Source organism: Piliocolobus tephrosceles, chromosome 14, assembly GCF_002776525.5.
Source record: "Piliocolobus tephrosceles isolate RC106 chromosome 14, ASM277652v3, whole genome shotgun sequence".
Classification (NCBI taxonomy): domain Eukaryota; kingdom Metazoa; phylum Chordata; class Mammalia; order Primates; family Cercopithecidae; genus Piliocolobus; species Piliocolobus tephrosceles.
In genome coordinates, this window is record NC_045447.1 from 76,456,152 (window position 1) to 76,466,909 (window position 10,758).

Below are 10,758 nucleotides of genomic sequence, written 5' to 3' on the forward strand. Positions count from 1 at the left end.
TTGAGAGAGAGGTGAGATAATCTGTGTACAAGTGATTTCAAAAGCATCAAGTGAGCTACCAATTCTGGGCTGTTTGTCATAATCTGTGTATTAATAGCATTCTCACACAGCCCCCAGGCTGCTTGGAGGAGCAGCTCTGTTTGTATATATCCAAACAATAGGATCCAACAATCCTCTGCCTACTTATCCTCTCCCCACTATTGTTGGATCCTATTGTTTGGATATATTGTTTGGATAATATTGGTTCTGATCCCCAAAACAGAAGAAATATTATCCAAACAATATATCCTGTTCGATCTAGAAATCACAGAGGTAACTAGTAACAGTTCTATAAACAATATAATCCCAACACCAATGGAAACTGGTGTAAGAGAGAGGCTCATCTGCAATTTACCCCCCCAAAACAGAAGTGTAATATGTGTAATAGCACACCTACGTGTTTCAAATCTGCTTTTATTCATTTATATTCTACCATACAACAATCACATAATGATAAGTGTTCACAATTATTTGATTGAAAATTATTTTTAAAAGTAACTCATACTGTCAAAAACTTGGAAAATGCAAAAAGAATGAGGAAGAAAATTTAAATTACTGTTAATGTCAGAACCCAGATATAAATCCTGCTTTTAGCTGTATTTTCTTCTGAACTCATTTTATATATTTTTATTTTATTTATTTGTTTGTTTATTTATATTATCTTTTTTTTTTTTTTTTTTTTTTTTTGAGACACAGCCTCACTCTGTCGCCCAGGCTGGAGTGCAGTGGCATGATCTCGGCTCACTGCAACCTCCTCCTCCCAGGTTCAAGCGATTCTCATGCCTCAGCCTCCTGAGTAGCTGGTATTACAGGCGTGTGCCACCACGCCCAGCTAATTTTTGTATTTTAGTAGAGACCAGGTTTTACCATGTTGGTCACGCTGGTCTCAAACTCCTGACCTCCGGTGATCCACTTGCCTTGGCCTCCCAAAATGTTGGGATTACACGCGTGAGCCACTGCACCGGCCTGCATGTAAATTTATTTTTTATTTTTTATTTTTTTTGAGACGGAGTCTTTCTCTGTTGCCCAGGTGGGCCAGGAGCAAAGTGGCGTGATCTTGGCTCACTGCAAGCTCTGCCTCCCGGGCTCGCACCATTCTCCTGCCTCAGCCTCCCAAGTAGCTGGGACTACAGGTGCCCACCACCACGCCTGGCAAATTTTTTTGTATTTTTAGTAGAGACGGGGCTTCACCATGTTAGCCAGGATGGTCTCGATCTCCTGACCTCGTGATCCACCCACCTCGGCCTCCCAAAGTGCTAGGATTACAGGTATTAGCCACTGCGCCCGGCCTACATATAAATTTTAAAGTATGATTGGGCATAATTTCTTATACATATGTATAGATGTAATTTTTTCATTTACTTTTATATAAAGGAACATTTTCCTATGTCCTGATGATTATTTTTAATGATTGTGTAATTTTTAATCTAGCAATTGTACTATAATTTACTACCCCATTTGTGTTGCAACAAACATCTTCATAAATACAGGCTTTGTTCCTTCAGTAATTTCTTTTTCCATGAAACAACTCTCCAAAGAAATATTCACAAGTTAGGATCTCATGTTATATCTGAAGCAGCCTGATATCTTGCAGAAAAAGGTGTTAGTTCATATATTTTAATATCATGCCACCACACTGGAACTCACTATCCACACACATTAGGCACCAATAGTTGTAAAGAACTCTGCAAGGCACCTCCTAACTAAAGTTCAGAATGGAGCCTCAGGGAGTACAGGGGTTAATGCTGAAACATAAGCCTTCCGTCCAGTGATCAACCTCTTCTTCTCGGAGGCCTGCCTACATCCTGGTGAGGAGGGTGCTAGAATTCTTACGGATCTGGAAAAACTGGCTTCTTCCACCTGCCCCAAACATCTCTACCACCCCCTGAGGAAAGCCTGTAATTTTGACAGCTTCGTTCCCTTCACTTGAGGCTTTTAGAAGGGTTAAATACCCGCCCACCCTCCCCACACCCGGGAAGGATAGCTCAGCAAAAGTGCTATTAATTACTTCTATTCTAGTATAAATGAGCTTTCAGTTCTTCCTTGACGGTGGGTTTTGCAGAGTGAGGGGGGATACTGGAATCTCATCTGGGAGGATGGGTTCTTAGTGAGGAGTCTTGCCTGCTTTATGATGTTTCTCTAGGTTGACCCTTTCCCTTACTGAGTAAACAGTGGCTTGCACTGATAGGGAGACTAGAGGAACAGAACACTGCTCACCCAGCGATCCTATTTCCTTTTGAAAATGGCCTCAAGCAACAAGTCTATGAGGAAAATGTTCAACTTCATTGATCAATGAAACATAAATTAAAACCACATTCAGCTACCAATTTCCAACAGTCAAATTGACATGCTGCTTCACGACTAGTGAAAATGTACAATTCTGGAGGGCAGTTTGGCAATATCTATCAAAAGCTTATTTAAAATGGGCATAGACAACACAAATGTATTTTACAAGGATATCCACTATGGTGATGTTTATAGAAGTAAAAAATTGGAAATGATCTAAATACCTAATAAAATATTTCAAATAAAGTACAGTAGATCTATTCTATTGAACTATTATTCAGTCACTAAAAATGACATAGGTAAATATTTGTTGACACTATATAATAAATATTTATGAGGTAAATATTTATGAGCCACCGCGCCCAGCCGATTCTGGCTTTCTTATTGTATTTTATTGGATTGTCACACAGTCTTGGTTGGGGCCCCTGGGACAAGTCCATTTATAGGACCTGAGAACCAACCCATGGCCCCAACAAGTAGATACCACTTTGGAATGAAAACCCACCTTGGTGATCAGTTGTGGGCCTTAAGGATTAAGCCGGATAATCAAGGATGACCCTTGATGATAATAGAAGAGTTTCGGTTTAGGCACTGAATGTTATGTATAAAATGAAGAAATGTGGTTTTTAGCCTGACACAGTGGCTCATGCCTGTAATCCCAGCATGTTAAGAGGCTTAGGCAAAAGAATAGCCTGAGGCCAGGGCTTTAAGACCAGCCATAGCAACACAGAGACTCCATCTCTACAAAAAATAAAAAGTACAAAAAATTTAAAAACTATCTGGGCATGGTGGCACACACTTGTAGTCCTAGCTACTTGGGAGGCTGAGGCAAGAGGATCTCTTGAATCCGGGAGTTTGAGGCTGCAATAAGCTATGATTGCACCACTGCACTCCAGTGTGGATGACAGAGTGAGACGCTATCTCTAAAATAAATAAATAAGTAGGCCAGGCATGGTGGCTCATGTCTGTAATCCCAGCACTTTGAGAGGCTAAGGCAGGAGGATCCCCTGAGGCCAGGAGTTCAAGATCAGCCTGGACAACATAGGAGGATCCCATCTCTACAAAAATAATTTAAAAATTAACCAAGCATGGTGGCACACACCTGTGGTCCCAGCTACTTGGGAGGCTGAGGTGGGAGGATCACTTGGGCCCAGGAGGTAGAGGCTACAGTGAGCCATGATTGTGCCACTGTACTTCAGCTGGGGTGATAGAAGGAGACCCTGTCTCAACAAATACATACATACATACATACATACTTTTTTTTAAAAAATGTGATTTTTAAAAAACTCTAACTTTTAAAGGACTAGTGGCTGGATTGTGTCTAGAGGGACAACCCCTGATTATCTGACCACTTTTGGTAACAGGAAGGACTACACTCAACTGGTCCCATGAAAAGAGAGGGGCCTGGAGCCATCTCCCCAGGTGGCCTGGAGAAGCAGAATGAGCAGTCCCCCTCCCCTGATGTTGTTGTTGTACTTGCTGAGATCCTTTGACCTTGGACTATTCTTTTTCTGGGCAGACCAAAAAAAAAAAAACCCTTCCTCTTTTCTCTGGGGTCAACACTAGAGCTCTGCCTGCACTGGGAAGAGAGTGTAGCCCTAGGGTCCCTCATTGGCTTAGTACTTTCCATCTCCTTCTCTTGCCAGGTCTCCAGAGGCCCTGTCTTGTGGATCTGAGTCTCCAGTTAACTGTCCACTTCTTAATGAGAAAGGAATCTGCTGTTAGTGCCATCTCTAAAAGAAGACAAATAGGTCTTTAATGAAGATTGACACACATGGCTCCTGCTTTCTCCTTGTTAAAGGTGGTACTGAATACCTCAATAAAATAGTAAAAAAAAAAAAAAAAAAAAAACCCAGCAAGTATGATTTTGAAAACTCATCCCTGTACCTTGAGTAGAAAGAGTGTAGAATATATTTCACTAAATATTACTTTTTTTAAACTCTAATTCAGCACAGCCTAATGCCAGTGATGACATCCTGGGATAATACTTTGAGTTATTAACTGACTTTTTTTTCCCTCTCCAGTACTTTACTTTTTCTTAGCTTTTACACACACACACACACACACACACACACACACACGCTAAGCCGTTGTGGGTTCACTGCCTCTCAGAAATGCAGAAACATTTTGACAGAGAGCATAGCTTCTTACTAGGTCCCTGTCTCAGTCCATTTTGTGTGGCTATAACAGAATACCACAGACTGGGAAATTACAATGAACAGAAATTTATGGGCTCATAGTACTGGAGGCTGGAACTCCAATATCAAGATGCTGGTATCTGGTGAGGGCCTTCTTGCTACATCATCACATAACAGAAGGAGAGAGAGTGAGAGAGGGTGGAGGTGGAGCAGTGAACTGACCCTTTTATAGGGAACCCACCACCATAATAACCCATTTTCATGATTATTAGGAGCCTGAGGCAGGAAGATCACTTGAGACCAGGAGTTTGAGACCAGCCTGGGCAACATAGGGAGACCCTGTCTCTACAGTTTTTTTTTTTTTTTTTTTTTTTTGAGACGGAGTCTTGCTCTGTCGCCCGAGCTGGAGTGCAGTGGCCAGATCTCAGCTCACTGCAAGCTCCGCCTCCCGGGTTTACGCCATTCTCCTGCCTCAGCCTCCGGAGTAGCTGGGACTACAGGCGCCCGCCACCTCGCCCGGCTAGTTTTTTGTATTTTTAGTAGAGATGGGGTTTCACCGTGTTAGCCAGGATGGTCTCGATCTCCTGACCTCGTGATCCGCCCGTCTCGGCCTCCCAAAGTGCTGGGATTACAGGCTTGAGCCACCGCGCCCGGCCTACAGTTTTTTTTTTTAAATGAGGCCAGATATGGTTACTTATGCCTGTAATCCCAGCACTTTGGGATATTGAGGCAGGAGGATTGCTTGAGGCCAGGAGTTCGAGACCAGCCTGGGCAACAGAGTGAGACCCCCATCTCTACAAAAAAATTGTGGACCGAAGTTGATAAAATTGTCCTTGCAACTTTCATGACCACTAGAGAGAGGACATATAGTATGTCACTGGTTGCATTATCAGCAAATGGCTCTGAGCTTCATTCATTTATTCACTTATCCATCCATTTTTATATTAATGTACATCTGGCCAGACACTGGAGACATAAAGATGAATGGAGCAGAGCTCCTGCCCTCACTGTGCCTGCTGGCAGTAAACTTCATCCCTAAAATACTGACAGTGCATTTATCCCAGATATAAATATAAATGCTTCCTTCCTTCTTTTTTTTTTTTTTTTTTTTTTTTTTCCTGGAGACAGACTCTGGCTGTAGACAGTGGCACAATAATTACAGCTTATTGCAACCTCTGCTTCCTGGGCTCAAGCAATCCTCCTGACTCAGCCTCCCAAGTAGCTGGGACTATGGGCATGCACTACCACACCTGGCTAAATAAAAAATTTTTTTTTTTTTTTGTAGAGACAAGTCTCACTATATTGCCCAGGCTGGTCTCAAACTGGACTCAAGAAATCTTCCAGTCTTAGCCTCTTAAAGTGCTAAGGTTATAGACATGAGCCACTGTGCCCTGACCAATGCTTTCCTTAATAAACTTAAGTTGGGCTTATTTAGCATGTAAGAATTCTTTATTAAGACATTAAAAATACTGGTACTAAGACCTGTGTAATACAGGGGTGTGGTTTTTTCAAAGTATATCTAAGGCTGTGTTTAAATTTAGTAAATCTGAATACTTAGTCATGATAAACTTGAATGTAGCTATGTAACCTGGCACAGTGCCTGATGAATAGCAGTCACTCAGTAAATTATAGTACGTCTCTGTAGTAAGCATCAACTATGTGCCAGGCCTTACTTGTAAGAGAATTAACATAATTCCTCATTAAGGTGAAAAACAACTTAGGGCTTTGAAATAGTTATAGGTAAGTTGGGATAGCAAATACCAAGCACATGTGCCTCCATTTTCCTTTTTCTCACCCATGACAGGCATTGTCAACAGATCACGGGTCTTTCTCATTCCCTGAACTTCGCCTCGGAACTTCTCTCAGCAAAAGATGTTGCCCACTTGCCATTTCTAGGCCAGGAGGAAGAGACTGGAAGTCTGGAGAGTCTTTCTTGTTTTGTCTCAAGGTAAGACTGCATGACTTTCAGATTAGTTATTAAATTCCTCAGAGCCTGTGTTTACTCATCTGAAACTACGGATCATAACTTCACCTAATTATCCTATATGGTTCTTGGGAGGTTTAAATGTTATGAGGGGTGGGGAAGTGCTTTGAAAGGTTAAAAGAACAAGACACTCCTGAGAGAGTAGCAAGAGCTCCCATAATTCACAGAAATGAAAGTGCCTTTGCCAAGGAGAGAATTCCATTAAGTCCTGTTTAGAACAGAGAAGATCCCATTTCAAAAGGACTTCCTGCTAAATAATTAGAAAAACGAAAAGAAACGAGGAAGCAAATGGAAAACGAACACAGAGAGAGGATGTGACTTGGAGTCAGAGGCATTAGAGTCAAGTCTAAATTCACCTCTTGCTAGCCATGATGTTTGGAATAGGTTACTAAGCTACCATGCATTACATGGAGTGTACAATGGTCACCTCTCAAGGTTATTGGAAGTATAAAATGAGTTCATGTCTGCGAGAGGGACTAGTGCAGAGCCAGGCATATAGGGACTTGGTGAACTCCCAGCTTCAGTGAGGGAAAGGAACCACTGCTTGAAGCCTGCCTGGTCCCACACAGTATGGAGAATTAGGTTTTGCTATGTTCCCATCCATCCATCATCCATCCATCCTTCCAACTTCTATGGAGCATGACTACTTGATGTTGAACTGGGAGAGCGTGTGCATTGTTATTGAACATTTCTCTGACCTCAGAACCACCATGAGGGAAAAGAGAGCCATGCATGATGTGATTTGAGCAGTACCCCAGGATCCTACTTGCCCCACAATTTTACCTTCTTTAAGCTTTTGAGTCTCTCTTTGGAGAACTTCTCTTTGCCACTCTGACTCTTGTGCTCCGGAGGAGGAGGTGGGCCTCCCTGGGCAATTAAGGGCAGCTATGGGCTAGAAGAATGCATGCCACCGAGTGGAGGTGTGCAGGGCACCGTGTGCAGCACAGAGGCTGGGGAGGGATGATAGGAACCCCTGTCTTTGAGGAAGTTATTACAGTGAGCCAGGAGTTCTGGAATATTTCCCTCATGGTGGTTCTGAGGTCAGGGAAATGTTCAATAACAATGCACACGCTCTCCCAGTTCAACATCAAGTGCTTTAACCTGTCCCTCTCTTTGGCACTTCTTAGCACTGGGAATAATAATATAATCATATTTTTGCAAAGACATGCTTTCATCTCTCATCATTTTTACTTCCCCAATCTGGGTTCCAGGCATTGATTCAGAGCCCTTCAATCCATACTCTTTCTTGCCTCCATAAAGCTCTTGCCTACTATTCTGTGGCCACCCTCACTGCCCTACTTGTTCCCCTGATGAGTGAATGCTCCTATGAGGGCACTAACCCTCCTTCAGTGAGATCTTTCAACCACTTGCCTTTCTTCTGCTCTGGTCTGTAAGTTATGCCAGGGCAAAGATTTGTCTCGGGACCTGCCATATCCTGAGCACCTAAAAAAATCTGGAATATAGGAGGTGCTCAAATATGTGTCAGTTGACGATCAGCTCTTCTTTCTGGATGGTGAGCCCTTAGAGAATGGGGTCAACATCTTCTAATATTTTCAAGCCTCTACTAGACACCTCACAGAACATAGCTTATTGCTAGGTGCTTAGTAAACGCTTGATGAACAAAAGAATGAGTGAATAATGTCTTATAAAATGGGCAGATCCCTAGGGATCCCAGTCAGGGCTACAGATAACGTGGCACAATGTGCTCAATATTTTCTAGATCCCCTGCAGATCCATTGTCCACCCTTGCTTACGCTGTTTGGTACTCAGGAAGTTGACCTTTATAAGATGGTATTGACAGGTTATTTTGACCTCTGCTTGGGTTCAGTCAATGGGATGTACCAATAGATTATAAGTAGGGAGAAGAGTGAAGTCTAGGTATAGTAGATCCTCGTCATTTGCAGATTCTGTATTTGCAAATTTGCCGACTTACTATAATCTATTTGTAATCCCCAAATCAATTTTCATGGCACTTTCCTGGTCATTCAGACACACTAAAAATTTTGAGTCGCTGGATGTGCACGTCCCCAGCCAAGGCAAACAAGGTGACATAGACTCTGCCTTCTTGTTTCAGCTCTCATATTGACAAAAATTTCGGCCAGGCACAGTGGCTCATGCCTGTAATCCCAGCACTTAGGGAGGCCAAGGCAGGAGGATCCCTTCAGCTTAGGAGTTTGAGACCAGCCTGGGCAACATAGCAAAACCCCATCTCTACAAAAAATACAAAAATTAGCCAGGCGTGATTGCACAGGTCTGTAGTCCCGGCTACTTGGGAGTCTGAGATGGGAGGATGACTTGAGCCCAGGGAAATCAAGGCTGCAGTGAGCTATAATTGTGCCACTGCACTCCAGCTTGGGTGACAGAGCAAATTTATGTATTGATTGGTGAAAATGTGACCAGAGACTCGCCAGACCTAACCTTGTATTTCCTTTAGAGCAATGGTTCAGTCTTTGCTAACTCAGTGTTTGCAGTGACGTTATGAAATGTAACTACTGGCACAGGGCTGAGTTCGTCCCTGCACAGGGCTGAGGGTAGGGGTTGTCTTAAAAGTCTCTCCTTCTCTGAGTAGGAGAGTAACCACAATACCAGAGCCAGCAGAGGGTACCAGAGGTCGGGGCCAAGAAACAAAATTCTCAGGGCTCCCTCTGGTCATCTTGGCTGCACCTTTGGCCACGCCACTCCTCCCAAAGGCAATGGCTTCCAAACTCCTGCACATGGTCATCCTCTGGCCGCTACTCTTGGCCCAGAAGTTTGGCCTCCAGCATCTCTCCAATGGCCATTTCTTGTGGGAGAACACCAAGGCCAACAACGAAGTTAGTGACATGGCAAAACAATACACGGAGAACGGTCTTTCGGTTCCAGACCATGTGATCACATGCCTAATCGTGTCAGAGTTAGAGAACAGGTATGCCCAGCACTGGCTCCCAGATGGTTTTCTGAGGACGTTAGGACAAACCGAAGCCCTCATTTGAAGACAAAATCTATGAAGTAGATTTAGTGATCAGTTTGAAGATTCCATTTGAATCACTTAAAGATTGTCTCAGCTGACGTTGGATTCACTCTTCTTGCACTAGGGTACGTATCCTGGGCTTCAATCCACCTGGTGGACATGAGATTGATGACATCTCTGGGGAACTGTTAGTCCAGCAGGAGGATGATAAACTCAAAGCAGTTGCTGCCAGAATAAGACAGTACAAGTTTGTGGCAAAGCCAGTCATTTAATCATGCAAGAGCCCAGGCATGCTCCACCATTTTTCTGGGATGCAGACTGATAAAATCTGGCCCTATGTCTACACATTTTTCTTAACAAGATCACATCTATTCAGTCCAAAGAAGAATCAGGAAGATATGGTCACTTGTTCAATTGTGTATGTAGTATTGGTGCTATGTCCAAATGAGAAGCTAGCTGAGATAGCTTGCAGCATCTTTCTAGCTTAAACAGTGAACTCTTAGGAAAACTAATGAGTAGAAAGAGCTCATGAAATGTCCTTTAAAAAGAAGGGCCACCTGCACATATTTAAGGTATCTCTGCACATGTCTCAATCCCTCCACAAGAAAGCAACTCAGGCTAGATTTCAGCAGCATACAGTCTAAGCTCTAGCTGATTTTTGACAATTGTGTTGTTTCTATAGTATCCTTTTTTACAAGTGATGGTGGTGGTCTCTGGTTCTCCTCATCCCCTGAAAGCTTGTTGAATCACAGCACCAGTAGGCCTGAGAATGCTAAGGGCTCTAGCCCAGGTTTTCTCCCAGATTCTCTGGTATGTGCCCTCCTGGTGACAATGAAATTGGCTAATTGCTCTCAGTGGTCTCAAGTGACTATGTCCACAGTTCATCTTTCATAGTAGGAATCACTCCTTTTTTCTTCATCCACACTCCATAGAATCTATCCTTTTCAGACATCCTAGGAGGAAAGGATTTGGCTTCTATTTTTTTTTTTTTTTGACTATATATTTTTGACATCTGCTTTTTCTTAGGTTATTACATTTATTAAATAATACAGATAATTACTGCTTTTATCTCTCTCAAATTTTTCTTTCTAAGAACTGAGAGCAAGAAGATTGCCTTGAATCCCTTCATGTACTGGGAACTGAGGGTGTTATTAAACTGCTGGTCTGAACTCTCACGGATTGATGCTTCCCCTTTGTGTTACTGTGAAAAGATTCAACCCCTAAACGTTTTTTGGCAACCCCCAAAGTCTTCTGGGAATCCTCAAAAAACATGGGAAATATTCACCTACATAAATGTTGAAAGATCCTATCTTATGTGTAGAAGTAATAAGACCAGGCCGGGTATGGTGGCTCACACCTGT

General features: G+C 42.8%; 1 pseudogene; it reads left to right on the plus strand.

Moving 5' to 3' along the window:
* The first annotated feature begins 9,191 nt into the window (after positions 1–9,191).
* On the plus strand, positions 9,192–9,845 carry LOC111543246 (annotated as a pseudogene).
* The last annotated feature ends 913 nt before the right edge of the window (positions 9,846–10,758 follow it).